Source organism: Emydura macquarii, unplaced genomic scaffold (assembly GCF_026122565.2).
Source record: "Emydura macquarii macquarii isolate MOO-44397 ecotype Brisbane River unplaced genomic scaffold, CSIRO-AGI_Emac_v2 contig_1146, whole genome shotgun sequence".
Taxonomy (NCBI): Eukaryota; Metazoa; Chordata; order Testudines; family Chelidae; genus Emydura; species Emydura macquarii.
The window spans coordinates 12,175,168-12,190,367 of NW_027131283.1; the positions used below are offsets into that span (position 1 = coordinate 12,175,168).

Here is a 15,200-nt window from a genome sequence, read left to right on the forward strand (position 1 = left end):
GGGGAACTAACATAAACAGCTGCTCTTTGGCCGTGGGGACCAAATGATGAAAGAAATTATTGCAAATCTTTGAAGATGGTTTCAGAGGCTTACTGAAATACAAAGCCAAACCCTTCTTCCCCAGAGAGAGATTATAAAACACCACTCTAAAATTAATCTCCAAATCAGGGAGCCTTCCTCTCCAAAAAGAAATAAGCTCTGGGGAAAGGCAGCTATACAGATTTCTGAAGCCTCAATGGGGGCATCAAGGGGTCACGTTTCAGCCCCCAAGATAGATTTTAAGAAATCAATGAAGAAACAGAAAACAGAAAATTCAGAAACATCACGGGCTCATTTTTCTTACTAATGTATCAAACTTTTTTTCCAGGTTCGGGGAATGGTAGCAGGGATAGGTAGACGCTGAATTTGCTGGTGTAAAGTGTGAGAGCCCATTTGGGTATGCTGATGCATTCTGGAATGAGGCGGAAGAGACAGGTCAGGCCTGGCATCAGCGTCATGAGCACATTGCGCACCGATGTGTAGTTGTAGACAGGTCTCCCATCCACGTCGCGGAAGCGGTAGCGGCGGGCGAGGTCCGGGCTGAGCAGGACCTTGCCGCTGTGGCACATGATGGCGGGATCCAAGGCCAGGCCCACCACGCACTTGCCACTGACTTCAGGGCTCTCTAAATTAACAATCATCTTCCTCATCACCACGGTCCACGTTGCCGAGCCCTCGATGTCCTTCAGCACCGCCTCCGTGCGGACAATGCCGGGCCACAGAGACACGCAGGCCACGCCATGGGGGCGCAGTTCGACGGCGCAGTCGGCGGCCAGGCGGTCGCAGGCAGCCTTGCCCACGCCGTAGGGCACACCATCCATGTAGCGCAGGCCGCCGGGCGAGGAGATGATGACGATGAGGCCGCGCTCGGCGGGCACCATGAGGCGGGCAGCGTAGTGGGAGCACAGATAGTGGCCCCGCAGGCCTGCATTGTTGACCTGGTCCCAGAGGGCCGTTGGGCTCTCCCAGAAGGGCAGCCCCCGCTGGGCGGTGATGGCGTCCACCCCGGAGAAGGCATTGTTCACCAGCACATCCAGCTGCCCGCCCTCCGCCTGCCGCAGCCGCTCGAACAGCGCTGCCACCTGCTCCTCCTCCGACGAGTCGCACACCACGGGCACGCAGCGCCCGCCCCGGGCTGACACCTCCGCCGCCGCCTGTTCCAGCGTCTCCCGCTGCCGGCCCGTGATGTACACGGTGGCGCCCGCCTCCGCCAGCTGCAGCGCAATCCCTTTCCCCAGGCCCCGCGAGGCGCCGGTCACCAGGCACACGCGGCCTGACAGCCGCCCGCAGCCGGACATGCTGCCTGCCGTGGGAGGGCTGCGCAGAGCTGGCCAGCTGGGAAAACAGGCAGCGGCAGCAGCACCAGAAGCCGGGGACAGGGACTGGGGAGACTAGAGCTGCGCCGGCTGCAGCACGCTTAAATGCTGGCTGTGCCTGGGCCGAGCCTTCCCCGCCTCCCTCAACAAGACACTGCAATGCCCCGCTTACACCAGGGGAGTGGCCCTTGCGTGGGAGACACCGCTTGGCTCAGGCCAAGCCCATACCCCAGGGTGGGGGGGGCGCAGCTGGGTCATGCCGGGACAGGCAGGTTGTGGGGCAAGAATCGCCTCTCTGCCAGCAAGAGGAGCTGCTTGTTATTCTCCCCCTCCCCTCTGCGCGGGGTTGGGATGGGACAACATGGCTCCGAGTCAAAGTTCAGCCACCCAGAGCTCTTGGCACAAGCACTGCACGGCCTCCTAACCCCCTCCTCCCTGCACACTAGTTGCACTGTCACCCAGACAGAATGAAGGGAGAGACAGAACTGAGTTGAGATTTTACTAAAATTGGACTATAGCTTCTGAGCTCTACATTCTCTGAAACTTTTCTCTGCAACATTTATTCATAGGATCAGTCTGTAGAGGAAATAGAATCAGCGGCTCCCAGCACATACACACTGCATGACCATGACGATGCTGTACAGCTACCACAATCCCTCACGCATTATGGAAACAGAAGAACAAGAACTTAGCTGCCTTGCCAATTGCAATCAGTAACGCACATGCACTACCACTTGAATAGGGTTGCTCCTGTAAAGCATGAAGGATTTTTTTTCTCCAAGAATCAGGCAGCACAGACAATACTGGAGAGGTTTATTTACAATACCAGGAAGTCTGATCAATCAGCTTCAGCTTCATGGTGTTACAAAGATCACTTATATATGGTTTTTTATCACATAAACAATTCATTTATATTTCTTTTATCTATTTACTTACAAATACAGACCTTGTTCCTCTCAGAAAGACCAGGGGTGATAAAGACAGATACAGAACATACGTGCGCAGACACCCTACTCAAAGAATTTCTGACTATCCTTGGGGAGGGGCAGGGATGGGTGGAATCTTTACAGATAAGAGGGTACACCACAAAGGGGGTGGAGGCGAGGGTGTAAGGAATGTGCTGTTCTCATGGAAAGGCAGAATCACTAAGTGGGCATCTGGTCTTCGAGTTATCAGGCATTTACACTAGCTATTGTCCTTGGGTTTTGTTATGCATGCCTGTTAACTATTGTGTGTTTCAGTTGGGCTGAAAACTGCTTCAGGTCTAAAAGTTCCCTCCTGTTTGACAAATGGAATCGAACCTATAAGAAAGATATAGTCAACACCTAAATACTTTGATATTCGTGATCTACCTTAGGGTTATAGGGGTAAGGTGGCTGGGGGGAGGGGTAGATGAAAAGCGGGGGACGGGGATAAGGGAAAAAAAACATAATAAAGTTTCTAAATGTGCTTAAAATAACCACACATAATAATAGAAATTAGTAACACAAATAAACACAAACAAAAAACAGTGGCGGCTGTTATTTGTAAAATAGTCCACCAGGAGCTAGGGCTGTACGGCGAGCCAGAAGTTGAATCTTCCAAGCGGGTTACAATCTGGGTGGAAAGTTGGACCGTTACACGGCCTTTAGCAGTGTTCTTATGAATGGTGGCAGACACAGAGGCAGCAGCAAGGACCACTTTAGCCAGCAACTCCTTTGCCACTTGGACAGGGCTATTGTCCGGATATAGATTGCCATGCCACCAAGGAAGTGTTGTCATTCCAGTGAAGATGCAGCCGGGCAAATAAATGTCACCCAGAGTGAAGGAGTCTGTAATCTGTAGACACATGGAGGAGTTGGCTGGACACTAGTGGGCCGTCGTTGTAATAGGATGCAGTGGTGATAAAACACCACTGGGTGGCAGACACTTGAACAGCAGTCTCAGCATCCAGGCAAGGAAGAATAGTAACAACCACAGAAGAAGAAGTATTCAAAGGGCGGAGGGTAGAACAAGAGCAAATAATATAATCAGCAGTTTCTGTACAACAGTCCAAAGTTGTTATGAGCATGCTGCCACTGGGGGAGGGAAACATAAAGCCAGAAAGTCCTATCTGATAGGTAGTGTTGTTAGACCACACATGATAGATTTAAAATGAAAAGAGGAAGGAAAAACATGGGTGGGGATAACAAAAGGGTATGTAAGAAAAAAAAATCAAAAGAGAGGGTGGAAGAAGTTCCGGGGGGGGGGGGGGGGCAACAATTAACTGAGCAGATATATTTGCCAAGTTTGCAAAGGCAGAGGAAAAGAGGGTGTGGTAGGGAGGGAAACCAAGGCATATATCTAACATATCTTCTTTTAACATATTGAACAAATCACAAGCTAACATATCACAAGCACGTCCCTCAGATTGGGATATAATCATATTGATTATGATATGGAGGATTTTTTAATTGCTATATAGAATCCATCCATGGCTGCATCAATAGCAGTGAAAGAGTATAATAAGCCAGCACTGGTGTATTTTAGGGCCTAGGTAGTCTGACTTTTAACCCAGGCATTGTAAGATCTATCCGCATTGGCATTAAGAGAGTTTATCATGGAATTTGAGCTTCCAGAAATTCCCCCAATGTCACCTAGGATACCTCGCTTTTGTCTTTTTACTGCGTGGGTGCAGACAGTATATTGGTGCTCTAGTAACTTAACAGTTCTTGTAGCCATTGTAAAGAATTAGGGTGGTTGAAACATACATTTTGTAATGGTACAGCAAACTTAGACAAATTATATTTAACCTTAACAGAAACCATAATTACATCATGCAGAAGTGTCTTCTTAGATCCCAAATGGATAATACCATCAGGAGGGAGTAGAGCACAGGGCAGGTGGACAGGGGATATAACCACAGGTAGTCAAGATATAGCATCTTACATCCGAACATCCCAGGCATCTGACTGGGTTTGAACAATGTTCTTGGCAATACCGTCCCTCCATTCCAGTTTCCCATAGCAAAGGTGAAAGTTCTGTCCATCCTGCTCCTAGACTTATTATTTTCCCAAAAACAAGTGATGTACCACTTTCATGCCTGTATCTACAAATACAGGTATAGTTTCCCAGACCGGTAACCTGAATGGGTGGGCAGAGAGGAGCAGGCACCAAGCCGCAAGATAACTTGTCCTCAGACGGAAGGAAACCTGGAACATAATTCTTGAAAAGAGTTAGAGATATTCCAGGTGAGAGTCACAAATTTAGCAGTTGCAATAGAAGAAAGTGACTTGTTGCTGCGAAGGGGAATGGTTTATATGTATCAGACAAGGATCTTTTCTTTTGCCTTAACAAGTGGGCTAGTACCTTAATATTCCCAGATATAACCCAACAAATTTCATGTTTTAGTGTAGCCAAACTGAGAATTTGCATTTCAGTACATCCAATAACCAGAGCAGTTCTATTTTCCTTTTTCATTTGCTGCTTGTGTAATAGTCATGTGATAGTGTTTAACTATTGCCACATATTTTATATAACTTTAAGGTTTCCCAACCCTATTTGGACTAAGTCCACATTGATATATATATATATATATATATATATTTGTTTACATTGCTCATTGATTCTCTTCTGCTTAATATAGTATACCACACAATGTTAGTAACAAGACAAACAGCACAAAACACAAAACAATCTTTGCTGCAGTTATAAATTCATGGTGTTGTTCTTCAGCTGTTTTGCTGGCACCCGCTTTTCTTGAAAGACAAAAAGAACATTTTCTACCCCCTTTTGGGGGTGGCAGATTATTGCTAAAATACTTTTTCTTTCTTGGAGGGTTGAATTTTGAGCTTTTTGGTTACAAGTAGTTTGTTTACTGCCCAGATATGTCCATTATTTGCAGTTCCTTTGTGCTACTTTATCACCAAAAGAAAGGATCCAGAATCTCTCCCCATTCTTCTGGTTCTGGCTGTCTCTCCCACAGCCACAATTTTGGTCTTTAGAAGATGCTGAACTTTATAAAACATGGACGTACCCAAAGAGTTAAATGCTAACCAAACCAATTCATCTGAAACCTACAAAACAGGGTTTTTACAAACCAAGGGTGTTGGTTTAGATCTTTAAACCCATACAGATTTACACAATATATTTGCACACACAAATTCTTTTCACTCAGCTGTACACAAATTACATTCCCTTTTATGCATTTGGAGGCAGTTAAGTTCCCATGGAAACCTCCTTTTTCCAGTTAGTGATTTGAACTAAATCATCCATATTCAAATTATTTTAGTCAGGATTATTTACAGACCATTCCTTTGGGAAAAGGACCCATTTTTCCTTCAGAATGGCTGCAAAGAAACCAAGAATTATTTTTATAACATTTTCTACAACTTTCAACTGCTCAATTCCCTCCAGCTTCTGTAGTGTTAATTTCTCACTCTCTTTCCTTTAATCACTTCCTCATCTTCCAAAACAACACCTCCATCAGCCCAGATGTCACTATTCCAAGTACTGTCCCAGGGATCTGAATCCGCAGTGCCTGCACTTACTCCTCTCCTTGCTCCTGCCATAATGCCCCTCTGGGCTCACAACATGCTTTCTTAATCTTTCCTTGTTGCTCTGGGGTGGTTCCTGTGGGCAGTGATACGTGTGCCTCCTACCCCTGAAATAGTAATGTATTGTTTAGTAATGGGGAGGGGGAGGTCAGTAAGGGAAACGGATGCTCCCGTGTCCACAAAAATTGTGCATGGCCGGCCCCTTATCCATGCTTGCAAATGTGGTCTCGAGAGGCGCCTCCATAGCACTGACAGATAAGGGGGCCGCTGAATCCTAGCGGGTCATGGAGTTCAAAAGTCTAGTCATTTCTCCCCTGCTCAGGTGTGCACAGGGGTTGGCAGTGGGCTGAGCTGCCGGCTGGGGTTGGTTACCTGGGGCCATCCGGATTGGGCATCCAGCTGCCCAATGTCCAGTCCCCCCACAGATAAAACATGGCAAAGCGAGGGTGTGGGGGGGAAGGAGTTGGTAGGAGCGGGGCCAGGACCGGACTGAAAAGGCAGAGTACTGCGGGGGTTCAATTGGCCACAGTCCCATCCCTGACTAGGGTTTTGGGCTTTAGATCCGGGAGATCATTTAATAAGCCCCTCATTTCCCCAGTACTGAGAGGAGTATACTTATAAATATGCTGAGCTGTTCTGTTATCTCCCTGTCCTGTCCATCGTGTGGTTACTTGGAATGGAGTCAGAGGAGCGCTGGCATCAGGTCCTGGGTTAAATGGAGGAGGAGGAAGAGGCCAATTATCCTGAGTTCCCTCCCTGTGTGCCAGCTTCCATTTTTGTATTTGTTTTGTGAACTGTTCCAATTAATTTCTTTTTGGTTATTTTCATTATCATTGTCTGAACCAAAATCGGTGTGATCCTCCTGTTGCATGATAACAGTAATATGATGTGCAGGAGTTACATTCTTTCATTTCAACCTTTAAAGTACTGTTTTCTGTTTGGAGTTCATTTAATTTACGGTTCAGATCTGCCTTTTGGCTCTGCATTGATGTGAAAGCCTCTTGAAGTTCCTCTAACTCCTTTACCTTTCTTGCATATTCACATTAAAGTATTACAACTCCTTTCTCTAGCTTTCCTTTTGTCTGACCAGACCACCATAACAAACTGTCTTCCACACTTATACCGTCCAGCCATCTTTTACCATAGATTTCTGAACCTTTCCATGTTTTTCTTTTAGAAAGTCAATGATTTTTCCTCCCGTTGAGGGCATCATTGAAGCACCCTGGGGCAATTCGTATGACATTGTCACCCAGCTTCCTAAAACCCACTTAAATGGTGCTTCAAGGGGAATCAGCCAAGCACACCCTTGTACTCAGCACTACTAAAGCACACTCTGGTGCTCGGTACTTGGCAGTGTAGCCTTCACCAAAGTGATCCCTGCACCCCGAAAACCCTGGCAGTGCAGCCTTCACCGAAGTGATCCCTGCACCCCAAAAATCCTGGCAGTGCAGCCTTCACCGAAGTGATCCCTGCACCCCAAAAACGTGGACAAAACTACAACCCGAAAACACAATCCCTGTTCAGTCCTCTTGTCTGTGTGCCTTATGCATGGTTCGTTTTATAAAAAAAAGGTTGCAAAGGGGTATCTCAGGGAGTCCCAGACCAAGGTGCGTGCCAGAGGTGGTAAGTATAAAATGTACTCACCTCTGTCCTTGGTCGTGGAAAGCACTCAGAGGATCCCAGTTGCACCCTGCTCACTGCGCCAAATTGTTAAGCATGAAGGATTTTTTCTCCAAGAATCAGACAGCACAGACAATACTGGAGAGGTTTGTTTACGATACCGGGAAATCTGATCAATCAGCTTCAGCTTCATACTGTTACAAAGATCACTTATATACGGTTTTTTATCACTTACACAATTCATTTACATTTCTTTTATCTATTTACTTACAAATACAGACCTTGTTCCTCTCAGAAAGAACAGGGGTGATAAAGACAGATACAGAACATACATGCAGAGACACTCTACTCAAAGAATTTCTGACTATCCTTTGGTGAGGGAATGGGTGGAATCTTTACAAATAAGAGGGTACACCACAAAGGCGGTGGGAGTGGAGGTGTAAGGAATGTGCTGTTCTTATGGAAATGCAGAATCACTAAGTGGGCATCTGGTCTTTGAGTTATCAGGCATTTACACTAGCTATTGTCCTTGGGGTTTTGTTATGCATGCCTGTTAATTATTGTGGGTTTCAGTTGGGCTGAAAACTGCTTCACGTCTAACAATAGCAAGTGACTGGTCTTCAAAAAGAGACATGAAAATGTAGGGGAAACCCCATTGGATCACGTGTAGGATCGGCTCTGGCGCTCCCTGGAGTGCCACGCTCATGCCGCGGTACGTAGGGCGCTGCCGACCCTGCGGGTCCTCAGTCCCTTCTTTCTGCCAACTCTGACAGTGGGGACGGAGGGTGGGTTTGGAATGGATCTGAGCAACACATCTCGAAGAACAACCGTTACTGGTAAGTAACCTTGTTTTCTCTCTTTGAGTGATTGCTCATATCCATTCCAATATAGGTGATTAAATAGCCATATCTTGGAGGTGGGTAGGAGTCAACGGTGAGTTGCTCTCATCAGCATGGCCCTGCCGAAGCCCGCGTTCTCTCTCGCCTGCTGCACGATGGCGTAGTGGGACGTGAAGGTGTGGACCGACGACCAGGTTGCTGCTCTGCAGATGTCCTGCAGAGCCACTCGTTCCAGGAAGGCCGGGGATGAGGTCTGAGCTCTGGTTGAGTGCACTGTCACAGGTCCTGGAAGCGGCACCTTCGCCCGCTCGTAGCATGTTTTAATACAGGCGGTGATCCAGGTGGAGGTGCGCTGAGTGGAGACAGGTGAGCCTTTCATCCGGTCTGCCACTGCCATGAACAGCTGCGTTGACTTCCGGAACAGCCTGGTCCGCTCGATGTAGAAGGCCAAGGCTCGTTTGACGTCCAGCGAATGCCATCTCCGCTCCTCCTCCGAACCAAGTGGTTTAGGAAAGAACACGGGGAGGAAGATATCCTTGTTATAGTGCAACTGAGACACCACCTTAGGCAGGAACGCTGGGTGGGGCCTCAGTCGGACCTTATCTTTATAGAAGACCGTGTAGGGAGGCCCCCCCGAGGTCAATGCTCTTATCTCAGAGACCCTTCTAGCCACCAGGAAGGCTACCTTCCAAGAGAGGACGAGCAGTGGGCATGTAGCCACGGGCTTCAAGGGGGGTCCTGTCAACATGGTGAGGACCAGGTTCAAATCACAGGGAGGCACCGGGTCACAGATCTGAGGGTATAGCCTCTCCACCCCCTTGAGGAACCTGACTGACATGGGGTGGGAGAACAGGGAACGCCCTTCCATTGGCCAGTGGAAGGCCGAGATAGCCGCCAGGTGCACCTTCAGGGAGGCCAGTGCTAGACCCTGGAGCTTCAGATGGAGCACGTACTCCAAAATCGCCTGTATGGGCGAACAGCTCGGTGGGATACCCCAGGACTCCGCCCAACAGGTAAAATGCTTCCACTTGGCCCGGTACACCACCTGAGTGGAAGGTTTTCTGCTGCCCAGCAGAACCTGCTGGACCTGTATGGAGCAGGCTCTTTCTCCCTCCGTCAGCCACAGAGTCTCCATGCCGTCAAGTGGAGGGAGTCCAGGTCCGGGTGCAGCAGGCAACCCTCGTCCTGGGAGAGCAGGTCGTAGCACCTCAGGAGTGGGATCGGCGTGTCGATGGACAAGTCAAGCTGCATGCTGTACCAGTGCTGCCTCGGCCAGACTGTCGCAATCAGTATTATGTCCGATCTGTCCCTCTTGATTTTCAAGAGGACCTTGGGTAGGAGCGGGATGTGTGGAAACGCATATGTGAGGGTCCCCGTCCAGTCTAGAAGGAACGCATCAGAGAGGGAGCCCGGCTCGCAACCTTGGAGCAAGCAGAACCTCGAGCACTTCCTGTTCCAGGACGACACGAACAGGTCCAGTTGGGGAACCCCCCACTTCCGGAAAATTGAAGTCACCACCTCTGGGTGAAGTGACCAGTCGTGGCGGGGTAAGAACGACCTGCCGAGGCGGTCCACCTCATCGTTCCTGACCCCGGGGAGGTGAGAGGCAGAGATGTGGAAGTCGTGCCTCACAGCAAAGTCCCAAAGTCGAGTAATCTCCTGGCACAGAGCCGAGGAGCGTGCTCCCCCCACCTGTTCATATAGAACATGGCCGCCATATTGTCCGTGAGGACGTGAACCATCCTGCCCTTCAGGAACTGAGGAAGATCTTGCAGGCCAAGCTCCCTGACATTGATATGGAGAGCTCTTTCGTCCAGTGACTAGAGCCCCTGGGTGCTCAAGTCTTTGCTGATGTGGGCCCCCCATCCCACGTCTGAGGCGTCCGTTTTGAGAGTCACTGAAGGAGCCAAGTCTCTGAAGGGGACACCCCTCAGAACCTTCCCCCGGGTTCCTCCACCAGTCCAGGGAGGACAGTACCTGGGTGGGAACCGTGACCACCCTGCCTAGTGAATGTCTGGCTGGTACATACACCTAGGCCAACCACCCTTGGAGAGGCCTGAGCTTGAGGCGAGCAGCCTCACCACATATGTGCATGCCGCCATATGTCCCAACAGCTGAAGGCAGTGCCTGGCTGTCGTCATGGGGGACCTGCGATTATGTCAGCCATGGTCTTGAATCGAGGCCGTGGGAGGAAGGCTCTGGCCTAGGTGGCATTCAGGGTGGCCCCTATGAACTCTATGCGCTGCACCGGGGTGAGTGTGGACTTCTGCTCGTTGATGAGCAGCCCCAGTCTGGTGCATGTAGTGCAGGTGAGTGCTAGGCTGTTCCTCACGTGGGCCCTGGACCTGCCCCGGATCAGCCAGTCGTCCAGGTATGGGAAGATCTGGACCCCCTTGCGGCGGAGATGGACTGCCACCACCGCCATACACTTTGTAAAGACCCTAGGGGCTGACAAGAGGCCAAAGGGCGGGGCCGAGAACTGCTAGTGGCAGCCAGCTACCATGAACCTGAGGAACCTTCTGTGACCGGGAAAGATAGTAACATGGAAACACGCATCTTTGCGGTCGAGGGCAGCATACCAGTCCCATGGATCTAGAGTGGGAATGATGGAGGCTAGGGAAACCATGTGAAATCTGATGCATCTGATGAACCCTGTTCAGACAGCGGAGGTCTAATATGGGCCTCAGGCCCCCCTTGGCCTTGGGGATGAGGAAGTATCGTGAGTAAAATCCCCTTCCCCTTTCCTGTGGAGGACCTTCTTCCACAGCTCCGAGCAGGAGGAGGGAGTTGACCTCCTGTATGAGGAGTTGCTCGTGAGAGGGGTCCCTGAAGAGGGACGGGGTAGGGAGGAATCCGGGGGGAAGGCCGTGAGCTGGAGGGCATAGCCCCTAAGGACTACGCCGAGGACCTAGCGGTCCTTGGTGATGGTTTCCCACTCGGCATAGTACGGCCAGAGCCTGTGGGCAAAGGGCCGGGAGAGATCCAGGGGCAAGGAAGGAGTCCCACCCTCGTGTGCACCATCAAAACCTTTTATTTCCATTGTTGCCCTTGCTTGGGCCTTGTTGGGGCCCCGCCGAGGACCCCGGGCGGTCATGGCGATTGGGTGCCCAGTAGCGATCCCGACCCCTCCTGGGTTGAGCGAGTCTGGGGGCTGGCCTGGGTGGAGGCAGTGGCTGCCTCTGGGCCGGAGGCCGAGATTGGCATCTCGCGGCCTGCGGTGTGTAGAGCCCTACGGACCTTAGGGTGGCTCGCGAGTCTTTCAGGGCATGGAGCTTCTCATCTGTTTTATCTGAGAAGAGCCCAGCCCCATCGAACGGGAGGTCCTGTATGGGTTGCTGGACCTCCTGGGATAAGCCTGAGGACTGCAGCCAGAAGCAGCGGCGCATGACGATGGCCGAAGCCATCACCCTGCTGGCAGCATCTGCCGCATCACTGGCTGACTAATGCTGCGTTTGCCACTGCCACTCCTTCCTGGGTCACAGTGGCAAAGTCCCCGGCCTGGTCTGGTGGCAACACCGATTGGAACCTCTGCAGCGAGGACCACAGGTTGAGGTTATACATCCCCAGGAGTGCCTGGTGGTTAGCGACGCATAGCTGCAGTGCCGCGGTGGAGTACACCTTACGGCCAAAGAGGTCCAGCTTTTTGCTGTCTTTATCTTTAGGGGTGTTGCCTTGGCCGCCCTGCCGGTCACGCTGGTTGACAGCATCCACAGCCAGTGTCCCTGGGGCAGGGTGAGTGTATAGGAAGTCAAATCTTTCCTTAGGGACATAGTACTTCCTTTCTGTGGCCTTGGAGGTGGGGGCCACAGAAGAGGGGGTCTGCCAGAGGGCCTTTGCAAGCTTCATGATCCTCTCGTGCATCGGCAGGGCGACGCGTGATGGCCCTGCCAACCCAGATGACCCAAAGAGGGGGTCCTCCTCCTCTGACATTTCTTTGAGGTCCATGTTCAGATTGCCCGCCACCTGCTTTAGCAGGTCTTGGTGGGCCCGGAAGTCAAAGAGGGGGGCCTTACGGTCCCTGGCCGCCGCCTCATCAGGGGGTGACCCTGGTCCAGTTGACCCGGAGTCAGGGGTGCTGGCTGGGCCACTGAAGAGTGGATGGACGTGATGCCCTGGCCCATCTGGGTACCCCACGGCCCCCAATACGGCCACTGCCAGGGGCCTTGAGGCCATGCCGCTGCCTGCATCGGTGCCTGCAGCATGTCTGGCTGGCGTGCCTGGGATCCAGAGCCGCTAGACCGACGTTTGCGGCCCCGGAGTGGTGAGCGGCCCCGAGATGACGATGACAAGGAGCACCGGTGCCGACATCTCCGGTGCCGTCGGGGGGGACAAGCTGCTGGAGGAGCTGAATGTGGATCTCCTCCTGCACCTCGACCTCTCGCGGCGACGCTTCCCACCTCGGGATTGGGAGCGATGACGCCTATGTCTTCGTGAAGCCGAGCAAGAGTGCGATTGACTCCACGGTGCTGAGACGACCGGTGCTGAGGCGATCGGTGCCGAAGCAGGCGGTGCCGGAGCACTTCATGCAGTGGTGGGCACCGTCACCCACGTCGGAGGTGTGGACCGCTCCGGGCTGTGCACCAGGATTAGGGATCGGTGCTGAGGGAGGCTCCTTACTGAGGTACCGGAACTACGACCCCTGCGCGAGGCGGAACTGGAACAGCGTCGCCTCACGCGTTTGCCTCTTGACCACCCGCGGTGTCGAGGAGCTCGATGACTCAGAGTCAGAGCGAGGAGGGGAGCCTGCACTCTCGACCCTCCTCCTCGACCATCTGGGGGGAGACCTCGACTCCTGTCTCCTCACCCAGCGGGGCAACCCAGCGGGTTTACCCTAAGACGCCGGTCCCAGAACCTTCGGCCGAGGAGGGGGACGGAGGCGTGGGCAGGCCCATGAGGGCGCATGCTGCCGCGAAAGCCTCCAGCGTCGACAGCCCTTGCAGGGGCGCTCCCCCCACCCCCAGGAGTCGGGGGAGGCTCCCTGCGAGGAGATGCCGGTGCCTGAGTAACCTCCACGGCACGTAGCTGGGGCATCTCCTGTGTTGCTCTCTGCTGTACCAGTCGCAGGGAGGAGTCCATGCGCGCGGCCTCAGGCTGCTTCTTCTTCTTCAGCACCGTAGACTTTGGTGCCAGTGCCGTTGGAGTGCTCCGCACCAAGGAAATGCTCGGTGCCACCGGCGATCGCGATGGCTCGGAATCCGGGCGGAGCGTGGACTCCATCAGGATAGCCTTCATCCGGGCCTCCCGCTTTTTTTGGGTGCATGGCTTGAAGGCCTTGCAGATTTTACATTTTTCTCTTCTGTGCTGCTCTCCGAGGCATCAGAGGCAGCGATCGTGAGGATCACTCACAGGGAAGACTTTTGCACACACGGTATAGGCTTTGAAGCCGGTGGAGCCAGGCATGGCTCTAATGTAGCCCCTAAGGGCACTATCTACTTTAACTTATCTACTATTGACTTGTAAACTATCAACAATCAACTAACAAAGAAACGCACTAGAATGCTAAGGGAGGCTACTTGCGATATGCAAGAGGCAGACGTTCCAGCAACCGTCACAGGCGGAAAGAAGGAACTGAGGGCCCGCAGGGTCGGCAGCGCCCTATGTACCGCGGCATGAGCGTGGCACTCCAGGGAGCGCCTGAGCCGACCCTACAGGGCTTGCTGAGGGAAAAAAGTTCCGGGAATCTGTGCACGGGGCGCACACACACCTATATTGGAATTGATATGAGCAATCACTCCAAGAGAGAACTAATGGAATCATGACAAGAGCTGCCATTAGCCACCCCAGACACAAATTCCTGTTTCTCCTTTACCTAGGTCAGCATCTCTTGGAGCAGTCAGTCCTTCTCATGTTACTTACAGTCATCCATCGACAGTAATAAATGCATCCTTGCAAACTCCAGTTCAAATGGAAAGTTGAATGGTTCAAGTGCAGAGATGGTCAAAGCAGTAAGGCAGGTTTCTGAATTGAAACATTGTGAACAAATTGGTAACATCCTTATTCAGCATGTGTACTAAAATAGCTTACATAGCACCTATTGTGGGATTTTAGAAGAATTAATATGAGACATTCAAAATCCAAATAACAGAGGCTAAACAACGTGCTCCTTTGCTGCCTATGACTATTATGGATACATCTGGGAGCTATTGGATGTTGCAGACCTTTTTTTCATTTAAAAAATTTAAAGTACAGCGTCAGTGATTACTACATCTAGGGCATCAAAATCAACAGTACAGTGCTTCATATGAGATGCACATTTCTTAAAGATTTCACTTTCTCACTCTTTTCGCTTTGATAGAAGATAGCGTGAGAAATTTTAAGCCAAAAGGAATTTTGCAACTGCTGTGAAAGGGGTAAAAAATAGAATGGAATATTTCATGCAACCTGATCTGTGCATTCCATGATTTCCTTTTATTTTTTCTAAATTTATTGGTTATCAATTTTATCACGTGACATCTTGCTTTTTGTGTTATGGGACAGGGCATAAAGGGAGGTCTGAGTGGTTCTCTCTTTACTCTTCCTGAGTTTGGATACACCTCAGTTAATTCCCTTAACTTCTTTCACACAGAATCATCATTTTTATTTCATTAATTAATTGCTTAATTGTCAAGAAAGCATAATTTTCAGAAGTCACTAGAGGCCTGATTTTCACAGTGTGGGTGATGAAAAGGATAAGCAGTTATTGTTCTAATTGAAGTATCCATGTCAACAGAGCTAACCTGTTTTCCTCAGTGTTGCAATTCCATTCCCACAGTCTCTTTGGGTTGAGTTTGCTGTGGTGAGATGTTTTCAGATTATTCCTACATTGTGAAGGAACGTGGGCCTGTGGTGTGTGGATGCTAGCAGGGAGCTGGTCTTGCCACATAGTGGACATG

General features: G+C 50.9%; 1 pseudogene; it reads right to left on the reverse strand.

Annotated features, from left to right (window-relative positions):
• Window positions 1-350: 350 nt before the first annotated feature.
• LOC137152033 (dehydrogenase/reductase SDR family member 1 pseudogene) lies at window positions 351-1,337 on the reverse strand (annotated as a pseudogene).
• Window positions 1,338-15,200: the final 13,863 nt, after the last annotated feature.